Below are 25,368 nucleotides of genomic sequence, written 5' to 3'. Positions count from 1 at the left end.
TGAACGTTACAGTTCACTATCAGTTTTTCGTCCGATTCGAAAATGTTTGACTCACAGCAGAACGGCCATAAGGTGCCCGAGGCAGCAATAGTCCCATGGAGACAAGTCGGCTGGAGGACGATGTATTGAATCGGGACACAATTTGAGTGATCCATCGTCATTAGGTGGCCCTGAAAGTTACAATTCACTATCAGTTTTTCGTCCCATTCGATAATCTAGACTCACAGTAGAAAGGCCATAAGGTGCCCGAGGCAGCAATAGACCCATGGAGTCAAGTCGGCTTGAGGACGATGTATTGAATCGGGACGCAATTTGAGTGATCCATCGTCATTAGGTGGCCCTGAATGTTACAATTCACTATCAGTTTTTCGTCCGATTCGAAAATGTTTGACTCACAGCAGAACGGCCATAAGGTGCCCGAGGCAGCAATAGACCCATGGAGACAAGTCGGCTGGAGGACGATGTATTGAATCGGGACGCAATTTGAGTGATCCATCGTCATTAGGTGGCCCTGAAAGTTACAATTCACTATCAGTTTTTCGTTCGATTCGAAAATCTTTGACTCACAGCAGAACGGCCATAAGGTGCCCGAAGCAGCAATAGACCCATGGAGACAAGTCTGCTGGAGGACGATGTATTGAATCGAGACGAAATTTGAGTGACCCATTGTCATTAGGTGGCCCTGAACGTTACAATTCACTATCAGATTTCGTCCCATTCGATAATATAGACTCACAGCAGAAAGGCCATAAGGTGCCCGAGGCAGCAATAGACCCATGGAGACAAGTCGGCTGGAGGACGATGTATTGAATCGCGTCGCAATTTGAGTGATCCATCGTCATTAGGTGGCCCTGAATGTTACAATTCATTATCAGTTTTTCGTCCGATTCGAAAATCTTTGACTCACAGCAGAACGGCCATAAGGTGCCCGAGGCAGCAATTGTCCCATGGAGACAAGTCTGCTGGAGGACGATGTATTGAATCGGGAAGCAATTTGAGTGTTCCATCGTCATTAGGAAGCCCTGAATGTTGCAATTAACTATCAGTTTTTCGTCCCATTCGATAATCTAGGCTCATGGGAGAACGACCATAAGGTGCCCGAGGCAGCAATAGACCCATGGAGACAAGTCTGCTGGAGGACGATGTATTGAATCGGGACGCAATTTGAGTGATCCATCGTCATTAGGTGGCCCTGAACGTTACAATTCACTATCAGTTTTTCGTCCCATTCGATAATCCAGACTCACAGCAGAAAGGCCATAAGGCGCCCGAGGCAGCAATAGACCCATGGAGTCAAGTTGGCTTGAGGACGATGTATTGAATCGGGACGCAAATTGAGTGATCCATCGTCATTAGGTGGCCCTGAACGTTGCAATTCACTATCAGTTTTTCGTCCGATTCGAAAATGTTTGACTCACAGCAGGTGTCCGAGGCAGCAATAGACCCATGGAGACAAGTCTGCTGGAGGACGATGTATTGAATCGGGACGCAATTTGAGTGTTCCATCGTCATTAGAAAGCCCTTAATGTTGCAATTAACTATCAGTTTTTCGTCCCATTCGATAATCTAGACTCACGGGAGAACGACCATAAGGTGCCCGAGGCAGCAATAGACTCATGGAGACAAGTCTGCTGGAGAACGATGTATAGAATCGGGAGGCAATTTGAGTGATCCATCGTCATTAGGTGGCCCTGAACGTTACAATTCACTATCAGTTTTTCGTCCCATTCGATAAACTAGACTCACAGCAGAACGGCCATAAGATTCCCGAGGCAGCAATGGACCCATGGAGTCAAGTCAGCTGGAGGACGATGTATTGAATCGGGACGCAATTTGTGTGGTCCATCGTCATTAGGTGGCCCTGAATGTTACAATTCACTATCAGTTTTTCGTCCGATTCGAAAATCTTTGACTCACAGCAGAACGGCCATAAGGTGCCCGAGGCAGCAATAGACCCATGGAGACAAGTCTGCTGGAGGACGATGTATTGAATCGGGACGCAATTTGAGTGTTCCATCGTAATTAGGAGGCCCTGAACGTTACAGTTCACTATCAGTTTTTCGTCCGATTCGAAAATGTTTGACTCACAGCAGAACGGCCATAAGGTGCCCGAGGCAGCAATGGACCCATGGACACAAGTCTGCTGGAGAACGGTGTATTGTATCGGGACGCAATTTGAGTGATCCATCGTCATTAGGTGGCCCTGAACGTTACAATCCACTATCACTTTTTCGTCCCATTCGATAATCTAGACTCAGAGCAGAACGGCCATAACGTGCCTGAGGGAGCAATAGACCCATGGAGTCAAGTCGGCTGGAGGACGATGTATTGGATCGGGACGCAATTTGTGTGGTCCATCGTCATTAGGTAGCCCTGAATGTTACAATTCACTATAACTTTTTCGTCCGATTCGAAAATCTTTGACTCACAGCAGAACGGCCATAAGGTGCCCTAGGCAGCAATAGACCCATGGAGACAAGTCTGCTGGAGGACGATGCATTGAATCGGGACGCAATTTGAGTGTTCCATCGTCATTAGGAGGCCCTGAACGTTACAATTCACTATCAGTTTTTCATCCGATTCGAAAATCTTTGACTCACAGCAGAACGGCCATAAGGTGCCCTAGGCAGCAATAGACCCATGGAGACAAGTCTGCTGGAGGACGATGTATTGAATCGGGACGCAATTTGTGTGATCCATCGTCATTAGGTGGCCCTGAACGTTACAATTCACTATCAGTGTTTCGTCCGATGCGAAAATCTTAGAGTCACAGCAGAACGGCCATATGGTTCCCGAGGCAGCAATAGACCCATGGAGACAAGTCTGCTGGAGGACGATGTATTGAATCGGGACGCAATTTGAGTGATCCATCGTCATTAGGTGGCCCTGAACGTTACAATTCACTATCAGTTTTTCGTCCGATTCGAAAATCTTTGACTTACAGCAGAACGGCCATAAGGTGCCCGAGGCAGCAATAGACCCATGGAGACAAGTCTGCTGGAGGACGATGTATTGAATCGGGACGCAATTTGAGTGATCCATCGTCATTAGGTGGCCCTGAACTTTACAATTCACTATCAGTATTTCGTCCGATCCGAAAATCTTTGACTCACAGCAGAACGGCCATAAGGAGCTCGAAGCAGCAATAGACCCATGGAGACAAGTCTGCTGGAGGACGATGTATTGAATCGGGACGCAATTTGAGTGATCCATCGTCATTAGGTGGCCCTGAACGTTACAATTCACTATCAGATTTCGTCCAATTCGATAATCTAGACTCACAGCAGAAAGGCCATAAGGTGAACGAGACAGCAATAGACCTATGGAGTCAAGTCGGCTTGAGGACGATGTATTGAATCGGGACGCATTTTGTGTGGTCCATCGTCATTAGGTAGCCCTGAATGTTACAATTCACTATCAGTTTTTCGTCCGATTCGAAATTTTTGACTCACAGCAGAACGGCCATAAGGTGCCCGAGGCAGCAATAGACCCATGGAGACAAGTCTGCTGGAGGACGATGTATTGAATCGGGACGCAATTTGAGTGATCCATCGTCATTAGGTGGCTCTGAACGTTGCAATTCACTATCAGTTTTTCGTCCGATTCGAAAATCTTTGACTCAAAGCAGAACGGCCATAAGGTTCCCGAGGCAGCAATAGCCCCATGGAGACAAGTCGGCTGGTGGATGATGTATTGAATCGGGACACAATTTGAGTGATCCATCGTCATTAGGTGGCCCTGAATGTTACAATTCACTATCAGTTTTTCGTCCGATTCGAAAATGTTTGACTCACAGCAGAACGGCCATAAGGTGCCCGTGGCAGCAATAGACCCATGGAGACAAGTCTGCTGGAGGACGATGTATTGAATCGGGACGCAATTTGAGTGATCCATCGTCATTAGGTGGCGCTGAACGTTGCAATTCACTATCAGTTTTTCGTCCGATTCGAAAATCTTTGACTCACAGCAGAACGGCCATAAGGTGCCCGAGGCAGCAATTGACCCATGGAGACAAGTCTGCTGGAGGACGATGTATTGAATCGGGACGCAATTTGAGTGTTCCATCGTCATTAGGAAGCCCTGAATCTTGCAATTAACTATCAGTTTTTCGTCCCATTCGATAATCTAGACTCACGGGAGAACGACCATAAGGTGCCCGAGGCAGCAATAGACCCATGGAGACAAGTCTGCTGCAGGACGATGTATTGAATCGGGATGCAATTTGAGTGATCCATCGTCATTAGGTGGCCCTGAACGTTACAATTCACTATCAGTTTTTCCTCCCATTCGATAAACTAGTCTCACAGCAGAACGGCCATAAGATGCCCGAGGCAGCAATAGACCCATGGAGTCAAGTCGGCTGGAGGACGATGTATTGAATCGGGACGCAATTTGTGTGGTCCATCGTCATTGGGTGGCCCTGAATGTTACAATTCACTATCAGTTTTTCGTCCGATTCGAAAATCTTGACTCACAGCAGAACGGCCATAAGGTGCCCGAGGCAGCAATAGACCCATGGAGACAAGTCTGCTGGAGGACGATGTATTGAATCGGGACGCAATTTGAGTGATCCATCGTCATTAGGTGGCCCTGAACGTTACAATTCACTATCAGTTTTTCGTCCGATTCGAAAATCTTGACTCACAGCAGAACGGCCATAAGGTGCCCGAGGCAGCAATAGACCCATGGAGACAAGTCTGCTGGAGAACGATGTATTGAATCGGGACGCAATTTGAGTGATCCATCGTCATTAGGTGGCCCTGAACGTTACAATTCACTATCAGTTTCTCGTCCGATTCGATAATCTTTGACTCACAGCAGAACGGCCATAAGGTGCCCTAGGCAGCAATAGACCCATGGAGACAATTCTGCTGGAGGACGATGTATTGAATCGGGACGCAATTTGAGTGTTCCATCGTCATTAGGAGGCCCTGAACGTTACAATTCACTATCAGTTTTTCGTCCGATTCGAAAATATTTGAGTCACAGCAGAACGGCCATAAGGTGCCCGAGGCAGTAATAGACCCATGGAGACAAGTCTGCTGGAGGACGATGTATTGAATCGGGACGCAATTTGAGTGATCCATCGTCATTAGGTGGCCCTGAACGTTACAATTCACTATCAGTTTTTCGTCCGATTCGAAAATCTTAGAGTCACAGCAGAACGGCCATAAGGTGCCCGAGGCAGCAATAGACCCATGGAGACAAGTCTGCTGGAGGACGATGTATTGAATCAGGACGCAATTTGAGTGATCCATCGTCATTAGGTGGCCCTGAACGTTACAATTCACTATCAGTTTTTCGTCCGATTCGAAAATCTTTGACTCACAGCAGAACGGCCATAAGGTGCCCGAGGCAGCAATAGACCCATGGAGACAAGTCTGCTGGAGGACGATGTATTGAATCGGGACGCAATTTGAGTGTTCCATCGTAATTAGGAGGCCCTGAACGTTACAGTTCACTATCAGTTTTTCGTCCGATTCGAAAATGTTTGACTCACAGCAGAACGGCCATAAGGTGCCCGAGGCAGCAATGGACCCATGGACACAAGTCTGCTGGAGGACGATGTATTGTATCGGGACGCAATTTGAGTGATCCATCGTCATTAGGTGGCCCTGAACGTTACAATTCACTATCAGTTTTTCGTCCCATTCGATAATCTAGACTCAGAGCAGAACGGCCATAACGTGCCCGAGGGAGCAATAGACCCATGGAGTCAAGTCGTCTGGAGGACGATGTATTGGATCGGGACGCAATTTGTGTGGTCCATCGTCATTAGGTAGCCCTGAATGTTACAATTCACTATAACTTTTTCGTCCGATTCGAAAATCTTTGACTCACAGCAGAACGGCCATAAGGTGCCCTAGGCAGCAATAGACCCATGGAGACAAGTCTGCTGGAGGACGATGCATTGAATCGGGACGCAATTTGAGTGTTCCATCGTCATTAGGAGGCCCTGAACGTTACAATTCACTATCAGTTTTTCATCCGATTCGAAAATCTTTGACTCACAGCAGAACGGCCATAAGGTGCCCTAGGCAGCAATAGACCCATGGAGACAAGTCTGCTGGAGGACGATGTATTGAATCGGGACGCAATTTGTGTGATCCATCGTCATTAGTTGGCCCTGAACGTTACAATTCACTATCAGTTTTTCGTCCGATGCGAAAATCTTAGAGTCACAGCAGAACGGCCATATGGTTCCCGAGGCAGCAATAGACCCATGGAGACAAGTCTGCTGGAGGACGATGTATTGAATCGGGACGCAATTTGAGTGATCCATCGTCATTAGGTGGCCCTGAACGTTACAATCCACTATCAGTTTTTCGTCCCATTCGATAATCTAGACTCAGAGCAGAACGGCCATAACGTGCCTGAGGGAGCAATAGACCCATGGAGTCAAGTCGGCTGGAGGACGATGTATTGGATCGGGACGCAATTTGTGTGGTCCATCGTCATTAGGTAGCCCTGAATGTTACAATTCACTATAACTTTTTCGTCCGATTCGAAAATCTTTGACTCACAGCAGAACGGCCATAAGGTGCCCTAGGCAGCAATAGACCCATGGAGACAAGTCTGCTGGAGGACGATGCATTGAATCGGGACGCAATTTGAGTGTTCCATCGTCATTAGGAGGCCCTGAACGTTACAATTCACTATCAGTTTTTCATCCGATTCGAAAATCTTTGACTCACAGCAGAACGGCCATAAGGTGCCCTAGGCAGCAATAGACCCATGGAGACAAGTCTGCTGGAGGACGATGTATTGAATCGGGACGCAATTTGTGTGATCCATCGTCATTAGGTGGCCCTGAACGTTACAATTCACTATCAGTGTTTCGTCCGATGCGAAAATCTTAGAGTCACAGCAGAACGGCCATATGGTTCCCGAGGCAGCAATAGACCCATGGAGACAAGTCTGCTGGAGGACGATGTATTGAATCGGGACGCAATTTGAGTGATCCATCGTCATTAGGTGGCCCTGAACGTTACAATTCACTATCAGTTTTTCGTCCGATTCGAAAATCTTTGACTTACAGCAGAACGGCCATAAGGTGCCCGAGGCAGCAATAGACCCATGGAGACAAGTCTGCTGGAGGACGATGTATTGAATCGGGACGCAATTTGAGTGATCCATCGTCATTAGGTGGCCCTGAACTTTACAATTCACTATCAGTATTTCGTCCGATCCGAAAATCTTTGACTCACAGCAGAACGGCCATAAGGAGCTCGAAGCAGCAATAGACCCATGGAGACAAGTCTGCTGGAGGACGATGTATTGAATCGGGACGCAATTTGAGTGATCCATCGTCATTAGGTGGCCCTGAACGTTACAATTCACTATCAGATTTCGTCCAATTCGATAATCTAGACTCACAGCAGAAAGGCCATAAGGTGAACGAGACAGCAATAGACCTATGGAGTCAAGTCGGCTTGAGGACGATGTATTGAATCGGGACGCATTTTGTGTGGTCCATCGTCATTAGGTAGCCCTGAATGTTACAATTCACTATCAGTTTTTCGTCCGATTCGAAATTTTTGACTCACAGCAGAACGGCCATAAGGTGCCCGAGGCAGCAATAGACCCATGGAGACAAGTCTGCTGGAGGACGATGTATTGAATCGGGACGCAATTTGAGTGATCCATCGTCATTAGGTGGCTCTGAACGTTGCAATTCACTATCAGTTTTTCGTCCGATTCGAAAATCTTTGACTCAAAGCAGAACGGCCATAAGGTTCCCGAGGCAGCAATAGCCCCATGGAGACAAGTCGGCTGGTGGATGATGTATTGAATCGGGACACAATTTGAGTGATCCATCGTCATTAGGTGGCCCTGAATGTTACAATTCACTATCAGTTTTTCGTCCGATTCGAAAATGTTTGACTCACAGCAGAACGGCCATAAGGTGCCCGTGGCAGCAATAGACCCATGGAGACAAGTCTGCTGGAGGACGATGTATTGAATCGGGACGCAATTTGAGTGATCCATCGTCATTAGGTGGCGCTGAACGTTGCAATTCACTATCAGTTTTTCGTCCGATTCGAAAATCTTTGACTCACAGCAGAACGGCCATAAGGTGCCCGAGGCAGCAATTGACCCATGGAGACAAGTCTGCTGGAGGACGATGTATTGAATCGGGACGCAATTTGAGTGTTCCATCGTCATTAGGAAGCCCTGAATCTTGCAATTAACTATCAGTTTTTCGACCCATTCGATAATCTAGACTCACGGGAGAACGACCATAAGGTGCCCGAGGCAGCAATAGACCCATGGAGACAAGTCTGCTGCAGGACGATGTATTGAATCGGGATGCAATTTGAGTGATCCATCGTCATTAGGTGGCCCTGAACGTTACAATTCACTATCAGTTTTTCCTCCCATTCGATAAACTAGTCTCACAGCAGAACGGCCATAAGATGCCCGAGGCAGCAATAGACCCATGGAGTCAAGTCGGCTGGAGGACGATGTATTGAATCGGGACGCAATTTGTGTGGTCCATCGTCATTGGGTGGCCCTGAATGTTACAATTCACTATCAGTTTTTCGTCCGATTCGAAAATCTTGACTCACAGCAGAACGGCCATAAGGTGCCCGAGGCAGCAATAGACCCATGGAGACAAGTCTGCTGGAGGACGATGTATTGAATCGGGACGCAATTTGAGTGATCCATCGTCATTAGGTGGCCCTGAACGTTACAATTCACTATCAGTTTTTCGTCCGATTCGAAAATCTTGACTCACAGCAGAACGGCCATAAGGTGCCCGAGGCAGCAATAGACCCATGGAGACAAGTCTGCTGGAGAACGATGTATTGAATCGGGACGCAATTTGAGTGATCCATCGTCATTAGGTGGCCCTGAACGTTACAATTCACTATCAGTTTCTCGTCCGATTCGATAATCTTTGACTCACAGCAGAACGGCCATAAGGTGCCCTAGGCAGCAATAGACCCATGGAGACAATTCTGCTGGAGGACGATGTATTGAATCGGGACGCAATTTGAGTGTTCCATCGTCATTAGGAGGCCCTGAACGTTACAATTCACTATCAGTTTTTCGTCCGATTCGAAAATATTTGAGTCACAGCAGAACGGCCATAAGGTGCCCGAGGCAGTAATAGACCCATGGAGACAAGTCTGCTGGAGGACGATGTATTGAATCGGGACGCAATTTGAGTGATCCATCGTCATTAGGTGGCCCTGAACGTTACAATTCACTATCAGTTTTTCGTCCCATTCGAAAATCTTAGAGTCACAGCAGAACGGCCATAAGGTGCCCGAGGCAGCAATAGACCCATGGAGACAAGTCTGCTGGAGGACGATGTATTGAATCGGGACGCAATTTGAGTGATCCATCGTCATTAGGTGGCCCTGAACGTTACAATTCACTATCAGTTTTTCGTCCGATTCGAAAATCTTTGACTCACAGCAGAACGGCCATAAGGTGCCCGAGGCAGCAATAGACCCATGGAGACAAGTCTGCTGGAGGACGATGTATTGAATCGGGACGCAATTTGAGTGTTCCATCGTAATTAGGAGGCCCTGAACGTTACAGTTCACTATCAGTTTTTCGTCCGATTCGAAAATGTTTGACTCACAGCAGAACGGCCATAAGGTGCCCGAGGCAGCAATGGACCCATGGTCACAAGTCTGCTGGAGGACGATGTATTGTATCGGGACGCAATTTGAGTGATCCATCGTCATTAGGTGGCCCTGAACGTTACAATTCACTATCAGTTTTTCGTCCCATTCGATAATCTAGACTCAGAGCAGAACGGCCATAACGTGCCCGAGGGAGCAATAGACCCATGGAGTCAAGTCGTCTGGAGGACGATGTATTGGATCGGGACGCAATTTGTGTGGTCCATCGTCATTAGGTAGCCCTGAATGTTACAATTCACTATAACTTTTTCGTCCGATTCGAAAATCTTTGACTCACAGCAGAACGGCCATAAGGTGCCCTAGGCAGCAATAGACCCATGGAGACAAGTCTGCTGGAGGACGATGCATTGAATCGGGACGCAATTTAAGTGTTCCATCGTCTTTAGGAGGCCCTGAACGTTACAATTCACTATCAGTTTTTCATCCGATTCGAAAATCTTTGACTCACAGCAGAACGGCCATAAGGTGCCCTAGGCAGCAATAGACCCATGGAGACAAGTCTGCTGGAGGACGATGTATTGAATCGGGACGCAATTTGTGTGATCCATCGTCATTAGGTGGCCCTGAACGTTACAATTCACTATCAGTTTTTCGTCCGATGCGAAAATCTTAGAGTCACAGCAGAACGGCCATATGGTTCCCGAGGCAGCAATAGACCCATGGAGACAAGTCTGCTGGAGGACGATGTATTGAATCGGGACGCAATTTGAGTGATCCATCGTCATTAGGTGGCCCTGAACGTTACAATTCACTATCAGTTTTTCGTCCCATTCGATAATCTAGACTCACAGCAGAAAGGCCATAAGGAGCTCGAAGCAGCAATAGACCCATGGAGACAAGTCTGCTGGAGGACGATGTATTGAATCGGGACGCAATTTGAGTGATCCATCGTCATTAGGTGGCCCTGAACGTTACAATTCACTATCAGATTTCGTCCCATTCGATAATCTAGACTCACAGCAGAAAGGCCATAAGGTGAACGAGACAGCAATAGACCTATGGAGTCAAGTCGGCTTGAGGACGATGTATTGAATCGGGACGCATTTTGTGTGGTCCATCGTCATTAGGTAGCCCTGAATGTTACAATTCACTATCAGTTTTTCGTCCGATTCGAAATTTTTGACTCACAGCAGAACGGCCATAAGGTGCCCGAGGCAGCAATAGACCCATGGAGACAAGTCTGCTGGAGGACGATGTATTGAATCGGGACGCAATTTGAGTGATCCATCGTCATTAGGTGGCTCTGAACGTTGCAATTCACTATCAGTTTTTCGTCCGATTCGAAAATCTTTGACTCAAAGCAGAACGGCCATAAGGTTCCCGAGGCAGCAATAGCCCCATGGAGACAAGTCGGCTGGTGGATGATGTATTGAATCGGGACACAATTTGAGTGATCCATCGTCATTAGGTGGCCCTGAATGTTATAATTCACTATCAGTTTTTCGTCCGATTCGAAAATGTTTGACTCACAGCAGAACGGCCATAAGGTGCCCGTGGCAGCAATAGACCCATGGAGACAAGTCTGCTGGAGGACGATGTATTGAATCGGGACGCAATTTGAGTGATCCATCGTCATTAGGTGGCGCTGAACGTTGCAATTCACTATCAGTTTTTCGTCCGATTCGAAAATCTTTGACTCACAGCAGAACGGCCATAAGGTGCCCGAGGCAGCAATTGACCCATGGAGACAAGTCTGCTGGAGGACGATGTATTGAATCGGGACGCAATTTGAGTGTTCCATCGTCATTAGGAAGCCCTGAATCTTGCAATTAACTATCAGTTTTTCGTCCCATTCGATAATCTAGACTCACGGGAGAACGACCATAAGGTGCCCGAGGCAGCAATAGACCCATGGAGACAAGTCTGCTGGAGGACGATGTATTGAATCGGGACGCAATTTGAGTGATCCATCGTCATTAGGTGGCCCTGAACGTTACAATTCACTATCAGTTTTTCGTCCGATTCGAAAATCTTGACTCACAGCAGAACGGCCATAAGGTGCCCGAGGCAGCAATAGACCCATGGAGACAAGTCTGCTGGAGGACGATGTATTGAATCGGGACGCAATTTGAGTGATCCATCGTCATTAGGTGGCCCTGAACGTTACAATTCACTATCAGTTTCTCGTCCGATTCGATAATCTTTGACTCACAGCAGAACGGCCGTAAGGTGCCCTAGGCAGCAATAGACCCATGGAGACAATTCTGCTGGAGGACGATGTATTGAATCGGGACGCAATTTGAGTGTTCCATCGTCATTAGGAGGCCCTGAACGTTACAATTCACTATCAGTTTTTCGTCCGATTCGAAAATATTTGAGTCCCAGCAGAACGGCCATAAGGTGCCCGAGGCAGTAATAGACCCATGGAGACAAGTCTGCTGGAGGACGATGTATTGAATCGGGACGCAATTTGAGTGATCCATCGTCATTAGGTGGCCCTGAACGTTACAATTCACTATCAGTTTTTCGTCCGATTCGAAAATCTTAGAGTCACAGCAGAACGGCCATAAGGTGCCCGAGGCAGCAATAGACCCATGGAGACAAGTCTGCTGGAGGACGATGTATTGAATCGGGACGCAATTTGAGTGATCCATCGTCATTAGGTGGCCCTGAACGTTACAATTCACTATCAGTTTTTCGTCCGATTCGAAAATCTTTGACTCACAGCAGAACGGCCATAAGCTGCCCGAGGCAGCAATAGACCCATGGAGACAAGTCTGCTGAAGGACGATGTATTGAATCGGGACGCAATTTGAGTGATCCATCGTCATTAGGTGGCCCTGAACGTTACAATTCACTATCAGTTTTTCGTCCGATTCGAAAATCTTTGACTCACAGCAGAACGGCCATAAGGTGCCCGAAGCAGCAATAAACCCATGGAGACAAGTCGGCTGGAGGAAGATGTATTGAAACGGGCCGCAATTTGACTGATCCACCGTCATTAGGTGGCCCTGACCGTTACAATTCACTATCAGTTTTTCGTCCGATTCGAAAATCTTAGAGTTACACCAGAACGGCCATAAGGTGCCCGAGGCAGCAATAGACCCATGGAGTCAAGTCGGCTTGAGGACGATGTATTGAATCGGGACGCAATTTGAGTGATCCATCGTCATTAGGTGGCCCTGTATGTTACAATTCACTATCAGTTTTTCGTCCGATTCGAAAATGTTTGACTCACAGCAGAACGGCCATAAGGTGCCCGAGGCAGCAATAGACCCATGGAGACAAGTCTGCTGGAGGACGATGTATTGAATCGGGACGCAATTTGAGTGATCCATCGTCATTAGGTGGCCCTGAACGTTACAATTCACTATCAGATTTCGTTCCATTCGATAATCTAGACTCACAGCAGAAAGGCCATAAGGTGCCCGAGACAGCAATAGACCCATGGAGTCAAGTCGGCTTGAGGACGATGTATTGAATCGGGACGCAATTTGTGTGGTCCATCGTCATTAGGTAGCCCTGAATGTTACAATTCACTATCAGTTTTTCGTCCGATTCGAAACTCTTTGACTCACAGCAGAACGGCCATAAGGTGCCCGAGGCAGCAATCGACCCATGGAGACAAGTCTGCTGGAGGACGATGTATTGAATCGGGACGCAATTTGAGTGATCCATCGTCATTAGGTGGCCCTGAACGTTACAATTCACTATCAGATTTCGTCCCATTCGATAATCTAGACTCACAGCAGAAAGGCCATAAGGTGCCCGAGACAGCATTAGACCCATGGAGTCAAGTCGGCTTGAGGACGATGTATTGAATCGGGACGCAATTTGTGTGGTCCATCGTCATTAGGTAGCCCTGAATGTTACAATTCACTATCAGTTTTTCGTCCGATTCGAAACTCTTTGACTCACAGCAGAACGGCCATAAGGTTCCCGAGGCAGCAATAGACCCATGGAGACAAGTCTGCTGGAGGACGATGTATTGAATCGGGACGCAATTTGAGTGATCCATCGTCAATAGGTGGCCCTGAACGTTACAATTCACTATCAGATTTCGTCCCATTCGATAATCTAGACTCACAGCAGAAAGGCCATAAGGTGCCCGAGACAGTAATAGACCCATGGAGTCAAGTCGGCTGGTGGATGATGTATTGAATCGGGACACAATTTGAGTGATCCATCGTCATTAGGCGGCCCTGAATGTTACAGTTCACCATCAGTTTTTCGTCCGATTCGAAAATCGTTGACTCACAGCAGAACGGCCATAATTTGCCCGTGGCAGCAATAGACCCATGGAGACAAGTCTGCTGGAGGACGATGTATTGAATCGGGACGCAATTTGAGTGATAAATCGTCATTAGGTGGCGCTGAACGTTGCAATTCACTATCAGTTTTTCGTCCGATTCGAAAATCTTTGACTCACAGCAGAACGGCCATAAGTTTCCAGAGGCAGCAATAGCCCCATGGAGACAAGTCGGCTGGTGGATGATGTATTGAATCGGGACACAATTTGGGTGATCCATCCTCATTAGGTGGCCCTGAATGTTACAATTCACTATCAGTTTTTCGTCCGATTCGAAAATGTTTGACTCACAGCAGAACGGCCATAAGGTGCCCGAGGCAGCAATTGACCCATGGAGACAAGTCTGCTGGAGGACGATGTATTGAATCGGGACGCAATTTGAGTGTTCCATCGTCATTAGGAAGCCCTGAATGTTGCAATTAACTATCAGTTTTTCGTCCCATTCGATAATCTAGACTCACGGGAGAACGACCATAAGGTGCCCGAGGCAGCAATAGACCCATGGAGACAAGTCTGCTGGAGGACGATGTATTGAATCGGGATGCAATTTGAGTGATCCATCGTCATTAGGTGGCCCTGAACGTTACAATTCACTATCAGTTTTTCGTCCCATTCGATAAACTAGACTCACAGCAGAACGGCCATAAGATGCCCGAGGCAGCAATAGACCCATGGAGTCAAGTCGGCTGGAGGACGATGTATTGAATCGGGACGCAATTTGTGTGGTCCATCGTCATTAGGTGGCCCTGAATGTTACAATTCACTGTCAGTTTTTCGTCCGATTCGAAAATCTTTGACTCACAGCAGAACTGACATAAGGTGCCCGAGGCAGCAATTGACCCATGGAGACAAATCTGCTGGAGGACGATGTATTGAATCGGGACGCAATTTGAATGTTACATCGTCATTAGGAAGCCCTGAATGTTACAATTAACTATCAGTTTTTCGTCCCATTCGATAATCTAGACTCACGGGAGAACGACCATAAGGTGCCCGCGGCAGCAACAGACGCATGGAGAAAAGTCTGCTGGAGGACGATGTATTGAATCGGGACGCAATTTGAGTGTTCCATCGTCATTAGGAGGCCCTGAACGTTACAATTCACTATCAGTTTTTCGTCCGATTCGAAAATATTTGAGTCACAGCAGAACGGCCATAAGGTGCCCGAGGCAGTAATAGACCCATGGAGACAAGTCTGCTGGAGGACAATGTATTGAATCGGGACGCAATTTGAGTGATCCATCGACATTAGGTGGCCCTGAACGTTACAATTCACTATCAGTTTTTCGTCCGATGCGAAAATCTTAGAGTCACAGCAGAACGGCCATAAGGTGCCCGAGGCAGCAATAGACCCATGGAGACAAGTCTGCTGGAGGACGATGTATTGAATCGGGACGCAATTTAAGTGATCCATCGTCATTAGGTGGCCCTGAACGTTACAATTCACTATCAGTTTTTCGTCCGATTCGAAAATCTTTGACTCACAGCAGAACGGCCATAAGGTGCCCGAGGCAGCAATAGACCCATGGAGACAAGTCTGCTGGAGGACGATGTATTGAATCGGGACGCAATTTGAGTGATCCATCGTCATTAGGTGGCCCTGAACGTTACAATTCACTATCAGTTTTTCGTCCGATTCGAAAATCTTTGACTCACAGCAGAACGGCCATAAGGTGCCCGAAGCAGCAATAGACCCATGGAGACAAGTCTGCTGGAGGACGATGTATTGAATCGGGACGCAATTTGAGTGATCCATCGTCATTAGGCGGCCCTGAATGTTACAATTCACTATCAGTTATTCGTCCGATTCGAAAATCTTTGACTCACAGCAGAACGGCCATAAGATGCCCGAGGCAGCAATAGACCCATGGAGACAAGTCTGCTGGAGGACGATGTATTGAAACGGGACGCAATTTGAGTGATCCATCGTCATTAGGTGGCCCTGAACGTTACAATTCACTATCAGATTTTTTCCCATTCGATAATCTTGACTCACAGCAGAAAGGCCATAAGGTGCCCGAGACAGCAATAGACCCATGGAGTCATGTCGGCTTGAGGACGATGTATTGAATCGGGACGCAATTTGTGTGGTCCATCGTCATTAGGTAGCCCTGAATGTTACAATTCACTATCAGTTTTTCGTCCGATTCGAAACTCGTTGACTCACAGCAGAACGGCCATAAGGTGCCCGAGGCAGCAATAGACCCATGGAGACAAGTCTGCTGGAGGACGATGTATTGAATCGGGACGCAATTTGAGTGATCCATCGTCATTAGGTGGCGCTGAACGTTGCAATTCACTATCAGTTTTTCGTCCGATTCGAAAATCTTTGACTCACAGCAGAACGGCCATAAGGATCCCGAGGCAGCAATAGCCCCATGGAGACAAGTCGGCTGGTGGATGATGTATTGAATCGGGACACAATTTGAGTGATCCATCGTCATTAGGTTGCCCTGAATGTTACAATTCACTATCAGTTTTTCGTCCGATTCGAAAATCTTTGACTCACAGCAGAACGGCCATAAGGTGCCCGTGGCAGCAATAGACCTATGGAGACAAGTCTGCTGGAGGACGATGTATTGAATCGGGACGCAATTTGAGTGATAAATCGTCATTAGGTGGCGCTGAACGTTGCAATTCACTATCAGTTTTTCGTCCGATTCGAAAATCTTTGACTCACAGCAGAAAGGCCATAAGGTGAACGAGACAGTAATAGACCCATGGAGACAAGCCTGCTGGAGGACGATGTATTGAATCGGGACGCAATTTGAGTGATCCATCGTCAATAGGTGGCCCTGAACGTTACAATTCACTATCAGATTTCGTCCCATTCGATAATCTAGACTCACAGCAGAAAGGCCATAAGGTGCCCGAGACAGTAATAGACCCATGGAGTCAAGTCGGCTGGTGGATGATGAATTGAATCGGGACACAATTTGAGTGATCCATCGTCATTAGGCGGCCCTGAATGTTACAATTCACTATCAGTTTTTCGTCCGATTCGAAAATGTTTGACTCACAGCAGAACGGCCATAATTTGCCCGTGGCAGCAATAGACCCATGGAGACAAGTCTGCTGGAGGACGATGTATTGAATCGGGACGCAATTTGAGTGATAAATCGTCATTAGGTGGCGCTGAACGTTGCAATTCACTATCAGTTTTTCGTCCGATTCGAAATCTTTGACTCACAGCAGAAAGGCCATAAGGTTCCCGAGGCAGCAATAGCCCCATGGAGACAAGTCGGCTGGTGGATGATGTATTGAATCGGGACACAATTTGGGTGATCCATCGTCATTAGGTGGCCCTGAATGTTACAATTCACTATCAGTTTTTCGTCCGATTCGAAAATGTTTGACTCACAGCAGAACGGCCATAAGGTGCCCGAGGCAGCAATTGACCCATGGAGACAAGTCTGCTGGAGGACGATGTATTAAATCGGGACGCAATTTGAGTGTTCCATCGTCATTAGGAAGCCCTGAATGTTGCAATTAACTATCAGTTTTTCGTCCCATTCGATAATCTAGACTCACGGGAGAACGACCATAAGGTGCCCGAGGCAGCAATAGACCCATGGAGACAAGTCTGCTGGAGGACGATGTATTGAATCGGGATGCAATTTGAGTGATCCATCGTCATTAGGTGGCCCTGAACGTTACAATTCACTATCAGTTTTTCGTCCCATTCGATAAACTAGACTCACAGCAGAACGGCCATAAGATGCCCGAGGCAGCAATAGACCCATGGAGTCAAGTCGGCTGGAGGACGGTGTATTGAATCGGGACGCAATTTGTGTGGTCCATCGTCATTAGGTGGCCCTGAATGTTACAATTCACTATCAGTTTTTCGTCCGATTCGAAAATCTTTGACTCACAGCAGAACTGACATAAGGTGCCCAAGGCAGCAATTGACCCATGGAGACAAATCTGCTGGAGGACGATGTATTGAATCGGGACGCAATTTGAATGTTACATCGTCATTAGGAAGCCCTGAATGTTACAATTCACTATCAGTTTTTCGTCCGATTCGAAAATCTTTGACTCACAGCAGAACGGCCATAAGGTGCCCGAAGCAGCAATAGACCCATGGAGACAAGTCTGCTGGAGGACGATGTATTGAATCGGGACGCAAATTGAGTGATCCATCGTCATTAGGCGGCCCTGAATGTTACAATTGACTATCTGTTATTCGTCCGATTCGAAAATCTTTGACTCACAGCAGAACGGCCATAAGATGCCCGAGGCAGCAATAGACCCATGGAGACAAGTCTGCTGGAGGACGATGTATTGAATCGGGACGCAATTTGAGTGATCCATCGTCATTAGGTGGCCCTGAACGTTACAATTCACTATCAGATTTCGTCCCATTCGATAATCTAGACTCACAGCAGAAAGGCCATAGGGTGCCCGAGACAGCAATAGACCCATGGAGTCAAGTCGGCTTGAGGACGATGTATTGAATCGGGACGCAATTTTTGTGGTCCATCGTCATTAGGTAGCCCTGAATGTTACAATTCACTATCAGTTTTTCGTCCGATTCGAAACTCTTTGACTCACAGCAGAACGGCCGTAAGGTGCCCGAGGCAGCAATAGACCCATGGAGACAAGTCTGCTGGAGGACGATGTATTGAATCGGGACGCAATTTGAGTGATCCATCGTCATTAGGTGGCGCTGAACGTTGCAATTCACTATCAGTTTTTCGTCCGATTCGAAAATCTTTGACTCACAGCAGAACGGCCATAAGTTTCCCGAGGCAGCAATAGCCCCATGGAGACAAGTCGGCTGGTGGATGATGTATTGAATCGGGACACAATTTGAGTGATCCATCGTCATTAGGTTGCCCTGAATGTTACAATTCACTATCAGTTTTTCGTCCGATTCGAAAATGTTTGACTCACAGCAGAACGGCCATAAGGTGCCCGTGGCAGCAATAGACCTATGGAGACAAGTCTGCTGGAGGACGATGTATTGAATCGGGACGCAATTTGAGTGATAAATCGTCATTAGGTGGCGCTGAACGTTGCAATTCACTATCAGTTTTTCGTCCGATTCGAAAATCTTTGACGCACAGCAGAACGGCCATAAGGTTCCCGAGGCAGCAATAGCCCCATGGAGACAAGTCGGCTGGTGGATGATGTATTGAATCGGGACACAATTTGAGTGATCCATCGTCATTAGGTGGACCTGAATGTTACAATTCACTATCAGTTTTTCGTCCCATTCGATAATCTAGACTCACGGGAGAACGACCATAAGGTGCCCGAGGCAGCAATAGACCCATGGAGACAAGTCTGCTGGAGGACGATGTATTGATTCGGGACGCAATTTGAGTGATCCATCGTCATTAGGTGGCCCTGAACGTTACAATTCACTATCAGTTTTTCGTCCCATTCGATAAACTAGACTCACAGCAGAACGGCCATAAGATGCCCGAGGCAGCAATAGACCCATGGAGTCAAGTCGGCTGGAGGACGATGTATTGAATCGGGACGCAATTTGTGTGGTCCATCGTCCTTAGGTGGCCCTGAATGTTACAATTCACTATCAGTTTTTCGTCCGATTCGAAAATCTCTGACTCACAGCAGAACTGACATAAGGTGCCCGCGGCAGCAGTAGACCCATGGAGACAAGTCTGCTGGAGGACGATGTATTGAATCGGGACGCAATTTGAGTGATCCATCGTCATTAGGTGGCCCTGAAAGTTACAATTCACTATCAGTTTTTCGTCCGATTCGAAAATCTTTGACTCACAGCAGAACGGCCATAAGGTGCCCGAGGCAGCAATAGACCCATGGAGACAAGTCTGCTGGAGGACGATGTATTGAATCGGGACGCAATTTGAGTGATCCATCGTCATTAGGTGGCCCTGAACGTTACAATTCACTATCAGTTTTTCGTCCGATTGTATAATCTTTGACTCACAGCAGAACGGCCATAAGGTGCCCTAGGCAGCAATAGACCCATGGAGACAAGTCTGCTGGAGGACGATGTATTGAATCGGGACGCAATTTGAGTGATCCATCGTCATTAGGTGGCCCAGAAAGTTACAATTCACTATCAGTTTTTCGTCCGATTCGAAAATCTTTGACTCACAGCAGAACGGCCATAAGCTGCCCGAGGCAGCAATAGACCCATGGAGACAAGTCTGCTGGAGGACGATGTATTGAATCGGGACGAAATTTGAGTGATCCATCGTCATTAGGTGGCCCTGAACGTTACAATTCACTATCAGTTTTTCGTCCGATTCGAAAATCTTTGACTCACAGCAGAACGGCCATAAGGTGCCCGAGGCAGCAATAGACCCATGGAGAGAAGACTGCTGGAGGACGATGTATTTAATCGGGACGCAATTTGAGTGATCCATCGTCATTAGGCGGCGCTGAATGTTACAATTCACTATCAGTTATTCGTCCGTTTCGAAAATCTTTGACTCACAGCAGAACGGCCATAAGATGCCCGAGGCAGCAATAGACCCATGGAGACAAGTCTGCTGGAGGACGATGTATTGAATCGGGACGCAATTTGAGTGATCCATCGTCATTAGGTGGCCCTGAACGTTACAATTCACTATCAGTTTTTCGTCCGATTCAAAAATCTTAGAGTCACAGCAGAACGGCCATAAGGTGCCCGAGGCAGCAATAGACCCATGGAGACAAGTCTGCTGGAGGACGATGTATTGAATCGGGGCGCAATTTGAGTGATCCATCGTCATTAGGTGGCCCTGAACGTTACAATTCACTATCAGTTTTTCGTCCGATTCGAAAACCTTTGACACACAGCAGAACGGCCATAAGGTGCCCGAGGCAGCAATAGACCCATGGAGACAAGTCTGCTGGAGGACGATGTATTGAATCGGGACGCAATTTGAGTGATCCATCGTCATTAGGTGGCCCTGAACGTTACAATTCACTATCAGTTTTTCGTCCGATTCGAAAATCTTTGACTCACAGCAGAACGGCCATAAGGTGCCCGAAGCAGCAATAAACCCATGGAGACAAGTCGGCTGGAGGAAGATGTATTGAATCGGGCCGCAATTTGAATGATCCACCGTCTATAGGTGGCCCTGAATGTTACAATTCACTATCAGTTTTTCGTCCGATTCGAAAATCTTTGACTCACAGCAGAACGGCCATAATGTGCCCGAAGCAGCAATAGACCCATGGAGACAAGTCTGCTGGAGGACGATGTATTGAATCGGGACGCAATTTGAGTGATCCATCGTCATTAGGTGGCCCTGAACGTTGCAGTTCACTGTCAGTTTTTCGTCCGATTCGAAAATTTTTGACTCACAGCAGAACAGCCATAAGGTTCCCGAGGCAGCAATAGCCCCATGGAGACAAGTCGGCTGGTGGACGATGTATTGAATCGGGACACAATTTGAGTGATCCATCGTCATTAGGTGGCTCTGAATGTTACAATTCACTATCAGTTTTTCGTCCGATTCGAAAATCTTTGACTCACAGCAGAACGGCCATAATGTGCCCGAAGCAGCAATAGGCCCATGGAGACAAGTCTGCTGGAGGACGATGTATTGAATCGGGATGCAATTTGAGTGATCCATCGTCATTAGGTGGCCCTGAACGTTACAATTCACTATCAGTTTTTCGTCCCATTCGATAAACTAGACTCACAGCAGAACGGCCATAAGATGCCCGAGGCAGCAATAGACCCATGGAGTCAAGTCGGCTGGAGGACGGTGTATTGAATCGGGACGCAATTTGTGTGGTCCATCGTCATTAGGTGGCCCTGAATGTTACAATTCACTATCAGTTTTTCGTCCGATTCGAAAATCTTTGACTCACAGCAGAACTGACATAAGGTGCCCAAGGCAGCAATTGACCCATGGAGACAAATCTGCTGGAGGACGATGTATTGAATCGGGACGCAATTTGAATGTTACATCGTCATTAGGAAGCCCTGAATGTTACAATTAACTATCAGTTTTTCGTCCCATTCGATAATCTAGACTCACGGGAGAACGACCATAAGGTGCCCGCGGCAGCAATAGACCCATGGAGACAAGTCTGCTGGAGGACGATGTATTGAATCGGGACGCAATTTGAGTGTTCCATCGTCATTAGGAGGCCCTGAACGTTACAATTCACTATCAGTTTTTCGTCCGATTCGAAAATATTTGAGTCACAGCAGAACGGCCATAAGGTGCCCGAGGCAGTAATAGACCCATGGAGACAAGTCTGCTGGAGGACGATGTATTGAATCGGGACGCAATTTGAGTGATCCATCGACATTAGGTGGCCCTGAACGTTACAATTCACTATCAGTTTTTCGTCCTATGCGAAAATCTTAGAGTCACAGCAGAACGGCCATAAGGTGCCCGAGGCAGCAATAGACCCATGGAGACAAGTCTGCTGGAGGACGATGTATTGAATCGGGAAGCAATTTGAGTGATCCATCGTCATTAGGTTGCCCTGAACGTTACAATTCACTATCAGTTTTTCGTCCGATTCGAAAATCTTTGACTCACAGCAGAACGGCCATAAGGTGCTCGAGGCAGCAATAGACCCATGGAGACAAGTCTGCTGGAGGACGATGTATTGAATCGGGACGCAATTTGAGTGATCCATCGTCATTAGGTGGCCCTGAACGTTACAATTCACTATCAGTTTTTCGTCCGATTCGAAAATCTTTGACTCACAGCAGAACGGCCATAAGGTGCCCGAAGCAGCAATAGACCCATGGAGACAAGTCTGCTGGAGGACGATGTATTGAATCGGGACGCAAATTGAGTGATCCATCGTCATTAGGCGGCCCTGAATGTTACAATTGACTATCTGTTATTCGTCCGATTCGAAAATCTTTGACTCACAGCAGAACGGCCATAAGATGCCCGAGGCAGCAATAGACCCATGGAGACAAGTCTGCTGGAGGACGATGTATTGAATCGGGACGCAATTTGAGTGATCCATCGTCATTAGGTGGCCCTGAACGTTACAATTCACTATCAGATTTCGTCCCATTCGATAATCTAGACTCACAGCAGAAAGGCCATAAGGTGCCCGAGACAGCAATAGACCCATGGAGTCAAGTCGGCTTGAGGACGATGTATTGAATCGGGACGCAATTTTTGTGGTCCATCGTCATTAGGTAGCCCTGAATGTTACAATTCACTATCAGTTTTTCGTCCGATTCGAAACTCTTTGACTCACAGCAGAACGGCCGTAAGGTGCCCGAGGCAGCAATAGACCCATGGAGACAAGTCTGCTGGAGGACGATGTATTGAATCGGGACGCAATTTGAGTGATCCATCGTCATTAGGTGGCGCTGAACGTTGCAATTCACTATCAGTTTTTCGCCCGATTCGAAAATCTTTGACTCACAGCAGAACGGCCATAAGTTTCCCGAGGCAGCAATAGCCCCATGGAGACAAGTCGGCTGGTGGATGATGTATTGAATCGGGACACAATTTGAGTGATCCATCGTCATTAGGTTGCCCTGAATGTTACAATTCACTATCAGTTTTTCGTCCGATTCGAAAATGTTTGACTCACAGCAGAACGGCCATAAGGTGCCCGTGGCAGCAATAGACCTATGGAGACAAGTCTGCTGGAGGACGATGTATTGAATCGGGACGCAATTTGAGTGATAAATCGTCATTAGGTGGCGCTGAACGTTGCAATTCACTATCAGTTTTTCGTCCGATTCGAAAATCTTTGACGCACAGCAGAACGGCCATAAGGTTCCCGAGGCAGCAATAGCCCCATGGAGACAAGTCGGCTGGTGGATGATGTATTGAATCGGGACACAATTTGAGTGATCCATCGTCATTAGGTGGACCTGAATGTTACAATTGACTATCAGTTTTTCGTCCCATTCGATAATCTAGACTCACGGGAGAAAGACCATAAGGTGCCCGAGGCAGCAATAGACCCATGGAGACAAGTCTGCTGGAGGACGATGTATTGAATCGGGACGCAATTTGAGTGATCCATCGTCATTAGGTGGCCCTGAACGTTACAATTCACTATCAGTTTTTCGTCCCATTCGATAAACTAGACTCACAGCAGAACGGCCATAAGATGCCCGAGGCAGCAATAGACCCATGGAGTCAAGTCGGCTGGAGGACGATGTATTGAATCGGGACGCAATTTGTGTGGTCCATCGTCCTTAGGTGGCCCTGAATGTTACAATTCACTATCAGTTTTTCGTCCGATTCGAAAATCTCTGACTCACAGCAGAACTGACATAAGGTGCCCGCGGCAGCAGTAGACCCATGGAGACAAGTCTGCTGGAGGACGATGTATTGAATCGGGACGCAATTTGAGTGATCCATCGTCATTAGGTGGCCCTGAAAGTTACAATTCACTATCAGTTTTTCGTCCGATTCGAAAATCTTTGACTCACAGCAGAACGGCCATAAGGTGCCCGAGGCAGCAATAGACCCATGGAGACAAGTCTGCTGGAGGACGATGTATTGAATCGGGACGCAATTTGAGTGATCCATCGTCATTAGGTGGCCCTGAACGTTACAATTCACTATCAGTTTTTCGTCCGATTGTATAATCTTTGACTCACAGCAGAACGGCCATAAGGTGCCCTAGGCAGCAATAGACCCATGGAGACAAGTCTGCTGGAGGACGATGTATTGAATCGGGACGCAATTTGAGTGATCCATCGTCATTAGGTGGCCCAGAAAGTTACAATTCACTATCAGTTTTTCGTCCGATTCGAAAATCTTTGACTCACAGCAGAACGGCCATAAGCTGCCCGAGGCAGCAATAGACCCATGGAGACAAGTCTGCTGGAGGACGATGTATTGAATCGGGACGAAATTTGAGTGATCCATCGTCATTAGGTGGCCCTGAACGTTACAATTCACTATCAGTTTTTCGTCCGATTCGAAAATCTTTGACTCACAGCAGAACGGCCATAAGGTGCCCGAGGCAGCAATAGACCCATGGAGAGAAGACTGCTGGAGGACGATGTATTTAATCGGGACGCAATTTGAGTGATCCATCGTCATTAGGCGGCGCTGAATGTTACAATTCACTATCAGTTATTCGTCCGTTTCGAAAATCTTTGACTCACAGCAGAACGGCCATAAGATGCCCGAGGCAGCAATAGACCCATGGAGACAAGTCTGCTGGAGGACGATGTATTGAATCGGGACGCAATTTGAGTGATCCATCGTCATTAGGTGGCCCTGAACGTTACAATTCACTATCAGTTTTTCGTCCGATTCAAAAATCTTAGAGTCACAGCAGAACGGCCATAAGGTGCCCGAGGCAGCAATAGACCCATGGAGACAAGTCTGCTGGAGGACGATGTATTGAATCGGGGCGCAATTTGAGTGATCCATCGTCATTAGGTGGCCCTGAACGTTACAATTCACTATCAGTTTTTCGTCCGATTCGAAAACCTTTGACACACAGCAGAACGGCCATAAGGTGCCCGAGGCAGCAATAGACCCATGGAGACAAGTCTGCTGGAGGACGATGTATTGA

The sequence above is a fragment of the Schistocerca cancellata genome, unplaced genomic scaffold (genome assembly GCF_023864275.1).
Source record: "Schistocerca cancellata isolate TAMUIC-IGC-003103 unplaced genomic scaffold, iqSchCanc2.1 HiC_scaffold_1093, whole genome shotgun sequence".
Lineage (NCBI taxonomy): Eukaryota > Metazoa > Arthropoda > Insecta > Orthoptera > Acrididae > Schistocerca > Schistocerca cancellata.
The sequence above is the reverse complement of the archived record's forward strand: the minus strand, read 5'-3'. Positions refer to the sequence as shown.